The sequence below is a fragment of the Euprymna scolopes genome, chromosome 13, assembly GCF_053919585.1.
Source record: "Euprymna scolopes isolate OS-2025 chromosome 13, ASM5391958v1, whole genome shotgun sequence".
In the NCBI taxonomy this organism is placed as follows: domain Eukaryota; kingdom Metazoa; phylum Mollusca; class Cephalopoda; order Sepiida; family Sepiolidae; genus Euprymna; species Euprymna scolopes.
Genome location: NC_136494.1, coordinates 104,016,476 through 104,033,864, shown reverse-complemented (window position 1 = coordinate 104,033,864; position 17,389 = coordinate 104,016,476). Strand labels below are relative to the sequence as shown.

Below are 17,389 nucleotides of genomic sequence, written 5' to 3'. Positions count from 1 at the left end.
ATGTTGAGCAAAAAAAAAAAAAAAAAAAGTGGTAGTAGGACGGCAGGCTCGAACCCGTACCGCAAAGGAGGAAAAGTACGGGGTAAAACCGAACTTTTATGCTGTTACGACTACCGCCAAACCGGAAGCTACATTTTTTTATAATTAAGGCTAGATAATCCAAAGGAGAGGATAACTTCCAAAAATATCGGCGAAAAAAGTGACCCCCCCTGTAGAAAAGTGCCTAGTTGAAGGGGAAGATATTAATGTTTTTAGCTAATTTTTCGATATTTGTCATATGAAAGGTCGAACTTTAAAACGATACTGATCTTGGTAAAATCCGTCGCCTCTATTGAAAGTTTAAGGCAGACATGCAAATAGACATACATACATACATTTATATATTGGTAACTAAAAATTTTCGACCCAAACTGATGAAAAAGCTTGCCCTATCTCTGAATACCCTTTATGTAAAATTTCAAATATTTAGACCAGAAATTGTCTGAGCAATTTGAAAGAGACCGCAGAGGTCAATTTTTAAAAAACTTTGACCCCTATTATGACCCATTAACATTTATTCTTTTGGGCTCAAATCAAGTTATGAAGTTATGTCCAAGGAACCTATGTATAAAATTTCACGTGTTTAGACCCAAAATTGTCGGAGGACATTGGTGGAGTTCTCAAAGGTCAAATCATTGAACTTTGACCCCTTAATCGTCTAATTTCTGTCCGACAACCGATCACATCGATTTTCCCAAATCTAGTACCCTGTATATCAAATTTCGAATATGTAGGCTTAAAATGGAGAGAGTTATTGCGTAGGGAAATGTACACAGACATGCACACAGACATAGACACACACAGACCCAGATACCCGCTGACACGTTCACTTTTATATATATATATATATATATATATATATATATATATATATATATATATATAGAGAGAGAGAGAGAGAGAGAGAGAGAGAGAGCCAGTAGAGTTTAGTTTCCTAGAAGTACAACCAATGAAACAACATGTGTCTACAAAAGAGTGCTCAATGAGTGAACAGAGCAGGTATATTAAATTTATTTATACAAACATTCTTATTTCGTTTACAAAGTTAGAATGTAACCTGGGTGGGAGTTATAAGCGGGGGGGGGAAGGACAAGTGAGGTCTTTGAAGATGATAAATTTTTTTTATTTCCTTTCTTTTTATCTATCCCATCTTTTGGTTTTTATGGCATAAGGTACTTGAGAATTTAGTATTTTTGTCTTGCAGTCCGTAAATTAAAAACATTTCTTATGGTCACTGAGTACTGACCGGTGTCTTTTAATCTACACCCATCCACACACATACATGTACACACACACACACACACACACACACACACACACACACACACACACACACACACACACACACACACACACACACACACACACACACACACACACACACACACACACACACACACACGTTAATACAGATATTCAGAAGCGGATATATGCTGTTCGCTTTATTTTACTCACATACACGCACTGAAACTAGGCAATAACTATAACTACGCAAGAATAAAATTAAAATTAAAATTAAAATAAGGTAAATAAAACAAATAAATAAAACAAAACAAAGCAAAATAAAAACAAAACAAAACCAATAAACAAACAAAATAAACATAAAACCTCGAAAGTTATCAAAACTCCACATATATACATATATATTAATATACGTATAAATACCTACACCTTGCTACACCCGCGCATATATACACACACACACATACACACCTACATAGACATATAATGGTCATATACAGTTATAACATGCTTACATCTACGATTAAAAGACACCGGTCAGTACTCAGTGACCATAAGAAATGTTTTTAATTTGTCCTCCCTCCGCTTATAACTCCCACCTAGGTTACATTCTAACTTTGTAAACGAAATAAGAAAATGTTTTTGCTTGAAATGTCAGTTCTCGACGGTAATTCTTGATCTGAAGACGTAATCCCCCAACGCGGGTGATTACAGAAACATGTATGCACATATGTAGCCATTAATGTTTGTATAAATAAATTTAATATATATATATATATATATATATAAATATATATTTAATGTGACGAATGTTATTGACTGCGTATTTAATTAACAATCACGAAAGCAACAAGACAAGTTTTTGTCATTAGTTTCACAATTACTTAACATTCCTGGAGTCGTTACCAAGAAAGAAAGTAAATATATATATATATATATATATATATATATATATATATATATATTGTTGCAGAGAGAGAGAGAGAGAGAGAGAGAGAGAAAGAGAGAGAGAGAGAGGGGAGAGAGAGAGAGAGAGAGAGAGAGAGAGAGAGAGAGAGAGAGAGAGAAAATCAATCTAGGCCATGGCGAGAGAAAGTGTGTAAGGTGTACGTACTGTCTGTTGACTCTTGCCCCACATATAGTAGCAGGGGACATGACGCGCGTGCCCCGAAAGTGAGCGGTTGGTCCGTCGACCGCTTAGGTCGGGAGCCGAATCGAAAAGAAGGAAACAGCTCAGATCTCTCACTCTTGTAGTTGTTTGCGGGCGTTCTTCGCGCATGTGTGGATTTCCTTTAAGGGGAATGGCTCGCACATCTCTCTCACTTCTTAAAACGAGGAATAGAGAGAGAGAGAAAGAGAGAGAGAGAGAGAGAGAGAGAGAGAGAGAGAGAGAGCGATCGAGTTGCCGGCCCAACCTTTTATAAACACAGTCATGTGACTGAGAGATAGTTTCTGATTAGATGAGCCAGAAAGGAAGTATATTTAAAATCTTGAACATGAAGAATTTACCTAAATTCTTATCATCGGATAAAGAATCGTACAATTTAAGAAACAAATGCGAATCCCGCGTGCGTTAAGCAAGATGCGAGGAAGAAAATGCATGTTTGTTATTCTGTTATTCTATTTACACTCTCCGTAGACATTCCTTATGCTAGTCGAGACCGCGTGTTCATACAATATAAAAATATATTTTTTGTTTCTTTTGTGAATTCTTATGTTCTTTTAAGTAAATCTTTCAATTTATATTTACAACAACTCTTTAAGTGTAAAAGTATATACGAACTGTTCAATGCTATTAAAACATTTTAATTTAATGAAAGCGAAGAATGAAGTTTTCACTGGAAAATAGAATTAATAAGTACGAACATGAAAAATAGGCCGCTTGTAGCATTGAAAAAAAAATAGCTTGAAACTCTCGATAATCACTTAAAAAAAAGAAATAAAACAAAATGACGGTAGAAACCCAACTATTAAATATCACAGTAACATTTATTGGGTGGCTTTTTACTACGACCTGTTTTATTTCATTTTTTTAAAGTTTTTGTCGGGACTTCAAAGACATAGCAGCTATTTTTTCTTGTTCTCCGGTAATGCTTAATAGTACTTGTTTTTTCGAACCAAATAAACGTATATTAAATAAAAACACTAAAAACTTATACAGTTAGATAGAAAAGTAATTTATCTTGCTTTTGGTAACATTTATTTGTTATATATTCGTTTTTTGACAACTTTTTTTTTTATATACTATAAATGTAATACAATCCTCAATTTTTTTTTGAAGTTTGACGGTCACCTGAAAAGGCTTATTTTACATTACTGGTGACTCTTAATGAATTTCAAAGTTGACCCAAGATAGTTTTATATAACCTATGTCACTTTCGGCCTTATATTCTATGAACATGGCAAGTTTGATTAAAATCCATTCAGTAGATTATGAGTGTATCGTGAAGCAATGGTAGTCAAGCAAAGAAATGATAATTAAGCATTGAAATGAAAAGTTTAGACTTCTACTTTTATTTTAGATTGAATGTGACGACTACTTATTGACCGCATATTTAATTAACAACCACAAAAGAACAAGACAGGTTTTTCTGTCATTAGTTTCACAATTAATTTACATTCCTGAAGTCTATACCAAGAAGGAAAGTAAATAAATACGTATTAAAAAGCGACCAGTCCAATGAACTCGCGGTAGCTCAGTTGGTAGAGCGAAGGACTGAGCTATCGTGAGTTCTACGAGAAAGCTAATTCCTTATTTATTTGTACTTTTTATAGAATTCAGGAATATAATTTAATTGCGGAACTAAAGACATAAAAATCTGTTCTGCTGCGTTTGTAGTCGTTAATTAAATATGCGATCAATAAACATTCGTCACATTCAATCTATTTTAGTCTTAATTTTTTATTTCATTGGTTTGTTTCTTTGCCTGTTCAAGATACAATAATAGGCTAAAAACAATTATTGGATAAAATACACTAACGAAAAAATTAATAATTTTTTTTACAAAGGCATGCGCAAATTCGTTAATCTAACGACTTACGTCGAAACTACATAAGCAATTTATAAAAAGATAAAAAGACATTAAAAAACAAAGGTAAAGAAAAATCTGTATGATGTACGTGCCCATTATGAAATGAAGTTCTCATCAAAAAGTTTAATTCGATGAAGATTTTTTATAGAGGAAAATCAAATTTTAGTGAGACTAATCGCGACGCAGACATATTGGCAATTTCCAGCTACAAAGAGGAGAGCGCCAGAGGATATTGCCACAATTTGACGAGATCAATTTAACAGTTTTATATAATACTAGCCCGGGTGTTTGTAGATGTGTGTGGTGTCAAATAAAAAAGAAACGGGGGGGGGGAAGGATCGAACCCGAAGCCCTGAGGCGATGTTTGAAAATAAAATCGGCCAGCCAGAATGAGTTAGTGAAAGATGTTTGAAAGTCGTCGAGCGTTACGACGACGACGAGGAGCGAAGTAAGAAAAGAAAACAACGTTTTAATTAAGCGAGGGGGGGGGTAATAAAAAAACACAAAAAAATCTAACGTAAGGCAAACGAACGTTGGAAACAGAAAAACGAACACGTGAAAAATGGCTTAAATGAGCCTGTTTCGATATTAAAATTTAAAAAATCGGTGGATACCCGGGTGTCGCTAAGAATAAGCGAAGTAAAAAAAAAAAAAAAGAAAAAACCAGGAAAACGAACGTTACGTGAAAAATGGCTTAAATAATACAGGGTTCAATATTTTAATTAAAAAAAAAAACAAAAAAACAAAACAAACCATCTCACACCATGATTCAAACCCAAAACGTTTAGATAATGAACAAATGCGTTAACCAACTGCGCTAAAACGACGGAGATGAAATTTACTTGGTTTTTCAACTATTTAAAGTAAATTAGGTCACGACGTCATGACGTCATCTGACGCATGCGTAGAATCGGGCATCGTTACGAAAAATCCGTTTTTGTTGACCCCCCCCCCCGTGGAAAATTGTCGATTTCGGTATGAAAAAGTTAATGTTTTTGGCCAATTTTTCGATATTTTTCAAGCAAAGGATGGGGCTTCGATATGATAGCGAGTTTGTGAATTTTCGTCGCGTGTGTCGAAAGTTTTTAGCAGACACACAAACATACAAACATACATACATTTTCGCTTTTATATATATAGATTTTTACATTCCTTATTTCTTAAGTTTTTTTTTCTGCTAAAAATCGGTTAAATATTTATGAAAAAAATTATTAGAACTTTATGTACGTTTTGGCAAACTTAAAACATTAGACGGAGTTGTCTTCCTTGGCGCTCCCTCCTCGTAGCTGGAAATTGCCAAGATGACTAAAATTTGATTTTCCTCTATAAAAAAAACCTACTTGATCAAATTAAGCGATTTTTAATGAAAACTTCATTCCATAGAAGGCACTTACATCAAAGATTTTTCTTAATGTTTTTTTTTTAATGTTTGCAAATCTGCACAAGAACAGCTATTTCTACTGTGTGAAAATTTCCTTTTCTTCTCATTGTTTTCAGGCCTTTCATGAGATTATTTTGAATTCAAGTTGTCTCATTAACCGGTAAGTTGTGACTCATTAATGTTAAAAACGCTGATAAAAAATAAGCCTGTAAAAATGGAACTCTCGCGAGACGGATTCGAACCATCGACCTAAGGATATCAGTCTGACCATTTACAACTACAGTCCTCCGCTCTACCAACTGAGCTATCGCGAGTTCCCGTAATCAGTTGCTTCGTATTGACTTTTATTCTTGTTCTAGACTCCAGGAATACAATTTAATTGCGAAATTAATGATACGAAATCCTGTTATGTTGCTGCTGTAGTCGTTAATTAAATATGCGGTCAAGAAGCATTCGTCACATTCAATCTATTTTAGTCTGAACTTTTATTAGACTGTGTTTTTTTTTCTAATTGCCGTCAGTTCACGATACGCTCATCATCAAGCGAGTGGATTTTAATAAAACTGCGCATGTTTGTGGCATAGTAAAAGTTACTTTCAGTCATTTATACAAACACGTGTTTGGTATTGAAAGTTAGGTCAATAGTCACAAGTTAATATGTTCATAATGTAAATAACATCCGTTTGTTAGTATTTGGCCGCGTGGTATTGTGTATGTGTGTGCGTTGGTTTACCTTGTTCTTGTTATTGCGTGTTTACATGTGAGTAGAAATTCGTTTCTTTTCGCCTGATTCTTGCTAGTGTTAATTTACCAAAATAACTATTTTTATATTTGCTTAAAAAAAGCTAAATGTGTGCGCGAGATGAAGAAGATTTTATGTGAATCACTGAATCTTTTTTTGTATCCTCCGTCCGAAGAAGATCGGAAAGAGGTGTTGAGCAGACGTTCTGTAGTTCTGTTCAAGGTGTGGCTGGTGAAGTCTAAAGAAAACTGATTTTGCTGACCAAGTCTTACAGGATTTTCTAAGTTCGTACTTTTACGTAGATGTGTTACTTTTTTGGGGTTGAAAATAATTTTATTTCACACGTTTTTATGAAAACTTCCGTGTTTTCTGAAGTGGGGAGGAAAGTAATTTCAAAAGAAGTGAAAAAGGAAAGAGTGTAGCAATTAGAACTATGTGCTTTTTAGCGTTCGTGGGAATCACGTCACGATTAAGTAGCTACATATTCATACAATTTAATTCAGAAAGTATATAGGCCATGCAAATTTATTTTATGTCAACTCTGAAAGCCATGAAAAGTCACAATAATACTAAACAGGCCTTTTTTAGTGACAATGGGACAAAATAAAAAATAAATAAATAATAATAATAATAATAATAATAATAATAATAATAATAATAATAATAATAATAATAATAATAATAATAATTCTGATTTCGTTTATCAACATCTCCCTGAAAAGGGATAGGATTCATTTCCAGAGGATTTCCCTCAATCCCGACTCCAAACCAGGAGCTTCAAAGATCAATGGTTTTCTTAAGGATCATCGGGGATTCGTAGTTTTTTCAATTGTCCTTCTAGACGACTTGATACTACTCCTATCGTACATACTCCGAGGCCAATGGAGCATAATTACTCCACTTCTCGTCCTCCCTCTCTCTCACATTCCTGTCCCAGGTCTACAATCTGCCAGTTTTTTTAGACCTTGTCAATGACGACCAAATCCGAACGATTATGTTTCAATTGCTTGGTTGTTATGACACTTTTGTCCCACCATACCTCTACATTTCCATCCTCACTTGTTCTCACTTCATCAGGAACCTCCTCAAACCACTTTCGAGCACACTTCACCCCAACCTTCTTACAGGATTCCCAATATATCTGGAGTCCCATGCGATCGTGTCTTTTCCGGTACTCTCTCTGAGCCAGTCTACTACACCCTGCTGCAAGGTGCGCAATTGACCCTGAGGTCTTACCACAAATCCGGCATTCTGCAGCAACTTTCTCTCCTAGAACCACTTTTTTTAACAATCGTGTTCCTAATGCCTGCTCTTGTGCTGCACAAACAAAAGCTTCAGTACTCTTAACCAGATATCCAGCTCTAAGGCATTGCCATGATCTATCATCAGCCACTTCTGCTATATCCTGGAAGAACCTTCCGTGCATAATAATAATAATAATAATAATAATAATAATAATAATAAAAGAAAAACTAAAGATTTTCCACGACAAGTTATTATTTCGTATAAACATTATTTTCATATCTTTGACGAACAATTACTCATACCATTTTAAATCGTACACAGGAATAACATATCAACATTTTCTGTTTTTACTTTTCATCGTTCTGAAAGTTATATAACAAGTGAAAAATGTATAGAATACTAGACTACCCGTGACTCGTTGGGTCAGTATATGTTATAGCTAACTATGAAATAGTGAGTATATTAATTATGCCAAACATATGCGCACTTGCACGTAAAACAATGACCACCATGTTTAACATAAGGAGTTTCATTGCTTAATATCCGGGAAGCTACTTAATTTCCAAAAAATTTAATGCGATATTCGTTTTCAGCATACCTGAAAACCGCTAAAAGTCGTCATTTCAAAGGAAAATGTTAAGGTGGAAACCAAGTAAAATTTTACCAAAACGACTATTTTTATATTTGCTTTTTAAAAAAAGCTAAATTATATACAATGTTTGTCATCCGTACCTTAAAATTTGTCTGACGTCACTTTCGTCAAATGGCTATGTAAACAAAGAAGTACGATTCTAAACGAAAAACAGTATGGCATAAATTACTTATAAGTCAACGGCTATAACTTTTGCCTGTTTTAACAGGATAAAATGTCTATTGTTCGCATAATCTTCAAAGTAATAATAAATATTTGCAAGTAATTTTAACGTCTTTAAACTTCCAATAAGGGAATTTAATGCAATAAAAATACTTAAAAATACTTAAAATCTTAAAAACTAAAGCAAATGCGTAAAAACAAGTAACTGCTATTGCGTTTGGTTACAGTTACAGTGAGAAATAGGATTTACCCGTTAAACGGTTTTAATTTTTCCGTTTTTTTCTTAACCAACCAGCTAAGTATGAGATGTTACTTTTATTGCCTTTGGTAACAATTACTTATTGTATGATTTTTGTTATGTTCCATTTATAAAATAAAGATGCTATTATGTGTTGATAGTAAAGTATTTTCTTTTTATTAATACGGTTTCATCGACTGGGCAAGTTGATCTGAGTAATTTAAACGTCTTTAAACTGTCAATTGCAGAATATATAAAATACTTTAAATCAGTAAAGGCTTAGCAAATTGAGGCAAAGGTGGTTTCGTGGCTGGGTTCGAATCTCCAGACCGATAGGGATTGTCACCCCTAACACTGATGGTTGCATAAACATAACACGTGTCTGTAGGTATAAAAAATAATTATTATTTAATTATGATTATATATAATACTATTTATAAAATATAATTTTAATAATTTGTTTTAATTATCCATTATTTTTTAATTTCAAGAAACATTCGATTATTAGTAAAAATGGTACTTGTACTGTTTAATCAAGACATTAAAGAATGAAAATATTGAAACAGTTGACATAAGGAGTGCTGAGATTTGGGAACATCTTTTTAATCGGTTTTTGGACAGAAATTTGGCTGTAAAAGGGGTCAAAGTTCAACGATTTGACCTTTGAAAACTCTACCTCCGCCAATTTTGAGTCTAAACACTTGAAATTTAAAGTGTAGGTTACTTGGGCACGGATCAAACATTTTAATTTAATTTGGGCCCCGTAAAATAAATGTTAAGGGGTCAGAATTAGGGTCAAAGTTAAAAAACATTTGACCTCTGCGGTCTCTATCAAATTACTTAGCCAATTTCTGGTCTAAACATTTTAAATTTTACATAAAAGGTATTCAGAGATAGGGCAAAGTTTTTAATCAGCTTGTGTCGAAAATTTGAGCTGCAAATGGGTCAAAATTCAAAAGATTTGACCTTTGCGGTGTCTAGCAAACTACTCAGCCAATTTTGGGTCTAAACATTTGAAATTTATAAATAACGAGTATTCAGACATGCGGCAAGCATTTTAATCAGTTTTGAGGCAGAAAATCTGGCTGCCAAAAGGTCAAAGTTGAAAGAGTTGACCATTGCAGATTCTACCCAGTTCCTCTGCGAATTTTGGGTCTAAAGAATTGAAATTTTAGATGTAGGTAACTTGGAGTTGGGTAAAACTTGTATTTTGATTTGAGATTAAAATGATAAATGTTAGGGGGGTCAAAATTGAGGTCAAAGTTAAAAAAAATGACATCTGCGGTCTCTAGGAAATTACTCGGACAAATTTTGGTCTAAACATTTGAAATCTTACAAAAAGTGTGTTCACACGTAGGGCAAGTTACGAAAAGTACATACGGCCCGAGAAAAGGTGGGCTTAACTGCTAGTGAATATAGAGTAGGAATTACGAAATCTCTAGTAAGTAAAATAGCAACCCGATATAATTTTTTACTTACCTTATAAATTTCGGTAAACATTTCAATGATTTTTTTTAGTTATAATGAAAATAAATAAATCATAAATGAAAAAAAAAAACCCCCTAAAATCCCGGTAAAAATTGCTAAAAATAATAGACGTTTTTTTTATTTAAGATTTTCCTGTCAATCCAAAACATATTCAAGGTAAAAAAAGCAAAACAAAAACAAACAAACAAACAAACAAACAAACAAACAAACAAACAAACAAACAAACAAAGAAGCAAAAAACAGTTCAGAAATAATCACTCATTCATACATTTATTTCGTATGAATCGAATTATATTCTATTGTTGGTATTATGGCATTATGTTTCCCGATATCTTTCTGATTAGAATTCTTTCTAGAAAGACATGAAGTACTTACAGAAGTAACAATGTGAAAGTTGTCAACATCCTAAGTGAAAAAGTGATTCTGTGGAATGAACTGAATTCGATCTTGCCGTCAACCACCCAGTCACGTCACCTTTCAAACCATCATCGAAAATACGGCGTAAATGTATTCATTCTAATGTTTTTGATATTAGACAAAGATATAAGCAACCACATTCACCTAAATTCTTATCATCAGATGAATCATTGTACAATTTAAGAAACAAATGCAAACCTCGCATGCGTTAAGCAAGATGTGCGGAAGAAAATGCGTTATTCTCTTTACACTCCGTAGACATTCCTTATACTAATGTCATATTCTCGTAGTTGAGCACAGCGTGTTCATACAATATAAAAAAGTTATTTTTTGTTTCTTTTGTGAATTCTCATGCTCTATTAAGTAAAACTTTCAATTTATATTTACAACAACGCTTTTAGTGTAAAAGTATATATGAGCTGTTCAATGCCATTAATGCATTTTAATTTAATGAAAGCGAAGAAGGTACTTTTCACAGTAAAATAGAGTTAATAAGTACGGAAATGGAAAGAAAGGCCACTTGTAACATTGAAAAATGGCCATGTTGTATCTCATTTTATCTAATGAAAGCCAAGAAGGAACTTTTCAAAGGAAAATAGAATTAATAAGTACAAAAGTGAAAAGAAAGACCGCTTGCAACATTGATTAAAAACAGCGTTATCAATTAAATTAATTTACGTTTATGATATTAAAGTAACTTAAAACAAAAATGAATATGGTATTAGTCATATAAACATTATTATTTTTTGTCTGAAACAAGAAAAAAAACATGTAGAAATTTCTGTTCATTAAGTTTGCAAGCGATCAGTGCTGTTTAATACACAAACGAAAATGTTTCCAGCCTAATAATTTTTCTAGCTGTATTAAGTGCAAGTTTGAAATTCCGTTTCTAGCTCTAAAAGTTTTTCAGTTGCCTTTATTTTTCTTCCTGATTGACACAAACTGTCGAGTTAAATAGATGTTTTTTCGACGCCAATTTCTTTCACCAGGTTCTTTTAACTGAACAAGATATAATTTATAGCGATGACAGTAAAAATATAATATTACGATATGTTATTTACCATTTCCCATACCCAATTTTAATTGTCATAACTTATTGTCCATTTACCGCATTTAATAGTTATTAATAAGGCTATGACAACAGCATATTCTTATAATTGTTTTGGCTCTCGAGTATATATCCGAAACAGACACAGTTAATCAACTGAGAACCACATTACTGTATATAAAAGCATATAAGCTATTAACGGATACACTCTCGAGAGTCAAAACAATAAAAAGAATATGCTGTGGTCCTAGCCCTAGTTATTATATGTAATTACGGGAGAACAAGAAAAATGGCCGCGAATTGACACCTAAATATTTTAAGTCTTAAAAATAATTTTAAAATAAAAAATATATACTGTTAAAACCCCGCCCATTATATGTGCGATATAATATATTGGGTGGGTTTCCAACAGTATTTTTGTATATTTAAAATTTTTTAAGTTATTATCAAAACTTCAAATATTAAGGTGTTACCTTGCGGCCATTTTCTTGTTCTCGCCTTACGCTCGACGCTATATGTTTTTCGAATCAAATAAACGTTTTAAAGTGAGTAGAACCATTAAAAACGTTTCCAGATAGGTAGAAGAGTAACCTGTCTTTCCTTTGATAACATTTATTTGTTATGTATTTGAATTTTTTACCACTTTTCGAATTTCTGTAGATAGTAAAACATACTCGAAAAGGCCTATTTAACATTATTGGTTACTCTTAATGAATTTCGAAGTTGACGTAAACTAAGTTTACATGACCTATGTAACTTTCTGCCTTATATTATATGAACATGGCAAGTTTGATTGAAATCCGTTCAATAGATTATGAGTCTATCGTGAACTGATGATTGTCAAACAAAGAGACAAACCATTGAAATGAAAAGTTCAGACTTTATCTTTTATTTTAGATCGAATGTAACGAATGCTTATTGGCCGCGTATTTAATTAACAACCACGAAAGCAGCAAGACAGGTTTTTCTGTCATTAGTTTCACAATTAATGTATATTCCTGAAATCAAAGAAGGAAAGTAAATAAATATATATAAAAAAGCCACAAGACATGTGAACTCGCGATAGCTCAGTTGGTAGAGCGGAGGACTGTAGTTGTACACATTAAGACTGATATCCTTAGGTCGATGGTTCGAATCCGTCTCGCGAGAGTTTAATTTTTACTGCTTTTGCTTTTTTTATGAGTGCTTTTAATACTACTGAGACACTTCTTACTAAAGCCAAAGCCCACCTGAGGATAAAAGTTAATGAGATTAATAGGATGATTAGTAATCCTATGATAGACATAAAAACGATAAATGGAAAGGACAAATGTTAATCCAATAGAAACAATATTTTTTTCTATACAGCTGATTTATATTTACATAAATCGTAAGGCTAACTAATTTGCATATTGCTTTACAAATGAACATTTTCTTAACTAAATATTTTTCGTTATTGTACTTAATCTAATGTTTATTTTGACTGTAATATAATATATAATCCTATATAGCAATACGTTCTATTTCGTAGACAAATGCTGAACACACACACACACACACACACACACACACACACACACACACACACACACACACACACACACACACACACACACACACACACACACACACACACACACACACACACACATATATATATTACAATTTTCTGACTAAAATAGATTAAATCTAAGAAAAACTTATTTAACAAACTACTACAACAAAAATGCATTCATCTTAATTATTTTTAATTTATAAAAACCTTAAAAGTAAATAAAACTGCGGAAGAGTCACATTCACTGAATTATCAGTAACTTAGTTTGTTTCAGTGTTCCGTCGACATCCAGCTACCTGTTCCAATGTCATGGCTCCTTGTTCTAGTGTCACGTCAACATCCAGTTCCCTGTTCCAGTGCCCATCTTTCATGGCGTTCAGCCTCCTCTTCCAGTGCCCCGTCGATACCCAGCTACCTGTTTCAGTGTCCTGTTCCCCATTCCAGTGCCTCGTTGGCATCCATGTCCCTGTTCTAGTGCCGTGCAGACATCCACTCCCTGTTTCAGTGCCCCATCGATGCCCGGCTCCCTGTTGCAGCATAAAATCCCGTCTAAACGACCGGAACCAACCTATGGTATGTCATCATATCACACGGACGACCAAATTTTAACCTCTTGAGACTTTCGTCCTCACACCGAAACAATCACGATGCACTATTTCTTTGCCTAACGATTGAGCTTTTCCTGTGGTAAATAAACAGACGATATCCATAATTTTTTAATCGTTCACCTGTGTTTGTTACTTCTTTGCTATTGCCATTACCACTTTGCCTTGTATCTACTTTCGTAGTTGTATGGTCGATTTGTACATCACCTATCGAGCCGCTGCGACAGTGAATGACAGTTGTTTTTCACGTTCAAACTGAAATTCTTAGGTCGATGTTTCGAGTCTTTCTCACGAGAGTATTTTTTTATTTGGAAGGTTACCCTTTATCGAGCCCCAAAAGCTACTCGAGGATAAGTTCAAGAATACCAGGTGGCTGGTGAGACAAGACTGTGATGATCAGTAATAGTGGAGCTTCGGTAGGGTTTTATTATTTAAGAGGACAGTTCAACGAGTTCTTGCTCACATTAGACTTTAAACGACCATGTTATCGTCATTTGGGAAGCAGCATCGCTGTATTGTGTTCCACAGACGGATTGTTTCAGGGAAGAAGCTTTTCTCATGGAATTTTCGTTCAGTTTTAGGCACTGATAGAGAATAAGGGAGATTGGTGTTACTTCTTCGTTTTAATTTCTTGCTTGCGAAATACAAATCCGTTTTTAAAGGAAATTTGAGTGAATTCTCAACAAATGTTAATTGTTTCGCATTCCTGATCAAATCCACCAAAATTTGTTTTTATATAAAACTTAATACATAGAAATAAATGTATATCTATAAAGTGGTGCCATTTCTCGCACTGACATGGCGACTAAAATGTTTTATTTAATTTCTATACAATAAAAGGACTTTGTCTTTTTTAAAAAATATATTTCTGTTTATTATAACCGAAAAGCAAATTGATTTCTTTACTTTTTATTTCTTATTTATTTTAATCTTTTGTTAGTAATTTAAAGAGAAAATAAGTTACTTCATAACTTTAAAAAAATGAAAGGAATTTGGAAGCATTTAACCTCTTTAATAGAAATAAAACTGGCTTTAAAATTCTTTGTAATTATTCATGCAGAGGTTTCGAAAGCTGTTTGTATTCCCTCCCTAACATTGAGTAGAAATAAAAAATATTTTGGTGCCTATATATCGATGTTATCGCGCTATTTTTTTTTTTATTAAATAGTATTTTCGAGTTAAATTCAATTCTTTCAATATTTTCGTTGGTTAAATTTTTAAGTGAAGTACAGAATAGTTACAAAACACCCTTTCCTTCCCATGTTAAAAATGGCTTTCTAAATAATAACGTTATTATTTCGTCGCAGTAACATAGATTGCATAAGTACTAATACTTCCCGCCAAAACCCCCCTAATACACCCCCCCCCAAAAAAAAACAAAACAAAACAAACAAAAACAAGCTACGTAACGGTTCCTTTTTGGGACTGAAACTAATGTCCTCCTCCTTGCCTTAAGTCGAATTCGAGAACCAAAGGTTAAAATGTTCATTAAATTTCTTTTAAATAAATATTAACATATTCATTTCTTAAAATTACTTGCTTCACGTATTTCTGAGTAATTATCTATCGTTTCTAAGATCGGTTTACAGTGCTGTTTTACCATAATGTTGTAAGCGATTGAAAATGCAAAAAATGGCACCAAGCTGCTTTTAAGCCTTCCACATGTACAGACGAAATTGATTTCTTCGAAACTGATTTTGTCTCCGTGAACGTAACACAAAAGGGAATGGCAATAGTTATTGCAGGCGCTACTATTTTAGAAAATAAGCAACTTTAATCAACTTTTATGCATTTCGGTTTCAATAAATTTCAGTTATCGATTTTTTCTTTCAAAGCTTTCATCATTAAAAAGTTAAATAATTTAATAAGGAGTGTTTAGTTTTCTGAACGCTACAAGGATGCTCATCGTCGACATGCATGTACTATCGTGAGTTTCAGGCCTTTTATAATATACTTCATCAAAGTAATCTCATTAAGCTGCATCCCCGAGTGTCTTTTGGTCTTGGTAAATGGTGACTGATTAAATGAATCTAATTGTGTTTACCAATATTTAATTCATTGTTTGTATTCACGCCTTGGTCGCACCTCAAGCTCGAAGGCCTGGGTGAGTTCTGTTGTGTGAGAGAAGAACCTTTTATAAACCCGGTTACGTGACTGGGAGCTGGTTTTTTGATTAGACAAGCCAGAAAGGAAGTATATTTAAAATCTCGAGCCGCAAGAATTCGCTCCTGTTGGTGCATTTCTTTTTTCAATTTTGTCTGCTATAAATGACATAACAACCCGTTTTGTTGATTTTGTATTTGTTAATTCTGAAAACTTTCATTGGATAAAATACAATAACGAAAAATAATTAATGAATGTTTTTTTGCAAAGCGATATGCAAATTAGTTAATCTAACGGTCTACATCGAAGCTACATAAGCAGTATGTACAAATAGATGTTTCTACTGTTTTAAAACCCCTTTTCCCTTAATTGTTTTGAGACTTTTCATGAGATTGTTAAGAATTCAAGTAATCTCATAAACTCTTATCTTAGAGTATTTTAGTCTTGGTAAGTGGTAACTCATTAATATTAAAAACACTGATCAAAATGAATTAAGTCTGTTAAAATGAAACTCTCGCTAAACAGATTCAAACCATCGACCTAAGCAGTCTGAACATGTACAACTATAGTCGTCCGCGCTACCAAGTAAGCTATCGCAATTAACTTAAAAACTCTGCTAGCTAATATTTATTTATTTACTTTTACTCTTTTTATAGACTTCATGAATACAGTTTAATTGTGAAATTAATAACACAAACCCCTGTTATGTTGATGCTGTAGTTGTTAATTAGATATGCAGTCATTAAGCATTCGTCACATTCAATCTATTTTAGTCTGAACTTTTTATTAAACTGGTTTGTCTTTTTCCCCAGATTGCTATCGGTTCACGATACGCTCACCACCGAGTGAGTACATTTTAATAAAGTTACTTTCAGTCATTTATAGAACAACGTGTTTGGCATTGAAAGTAGTGACAAGTTAATATGTTCATAATGTAAAAATCATGTATATGTAAATATTTGGGCCCGTGACATTGTGTATGTGTGTGCGTTGGTTTACCTTGGTCTTGTTATTGCGTGTATATATGTGTTTAGCAATTCGTTTCTGTTCGTCTGATTCTTGATAGCATTTAGAAATGTATGCATGAGAAGTTTATGTGTGAATCACTGAGTTTTTTCTGCATCTTCCAACCAAAGACCCGAAAGAGGTGTTGAGCAGAAGTTCTGTAGTTCTGTTCAAAGCGTGACTGATGAAGTCTGAAAAAAAACTGAATTTGCTGACTAATTCTTTAAAATATTTTCTAAGTTCGCACGGGCTTACTACATTTACATATACGTGTTACATTTTTTAATTAAAAATAGTTTGAGTTTACACATTTTGCGAAAACTTCCTCGTTTTAAGAAGTGAGGAGGAAAGTGATTTCCAACTTAGTGAAAAAGGAGAGACTATAGCAATTAGAGCTATTTGCTTTTTAACGTTCGCAGTAATTACTTCACGATTGAGTAGCTACATTTTCATACA

The 17,389-nt window shown here is 33.4% G+C and overlaps 2 non-coding genes across 2 annotated transcripts; one reads left to right on the top strand and one right to left on the bottom strand.

Moving 5' to 3' along the window:
- Window positions 1-5,915: 5,915 nt before the first annotated feature.
- Window positions 5,916-6,008, bottom strand: Trnay-gua (transfer RNA tyrosine (anticodon GUA)). Its single transcript has 2 exons — window positions 5,972-6,008; window positions 5,916-5,951 (listed from the first exon to the last, which is right to left on the bottom strand). It is a non-coding gene; the product is annotated as a tRNA-Tyr (tRNA).
- Window positions 6,009-12,742: 6,734 nt separating this feature from the next.
- On the top strand, window positions 12,743-12,835 carry Trnay-gua (transfer RNA tyrosine (anticodon GUA)). Its single transcript has 2 exons — window positions 12,743-12,779; window positions 12,800-12,835. It is a non-coding gene; the product is annotated as a tRNA-Tyr (tRNA).
- Window positions 12,836-17,389: the final 4,554 nt, after the last annotated feature.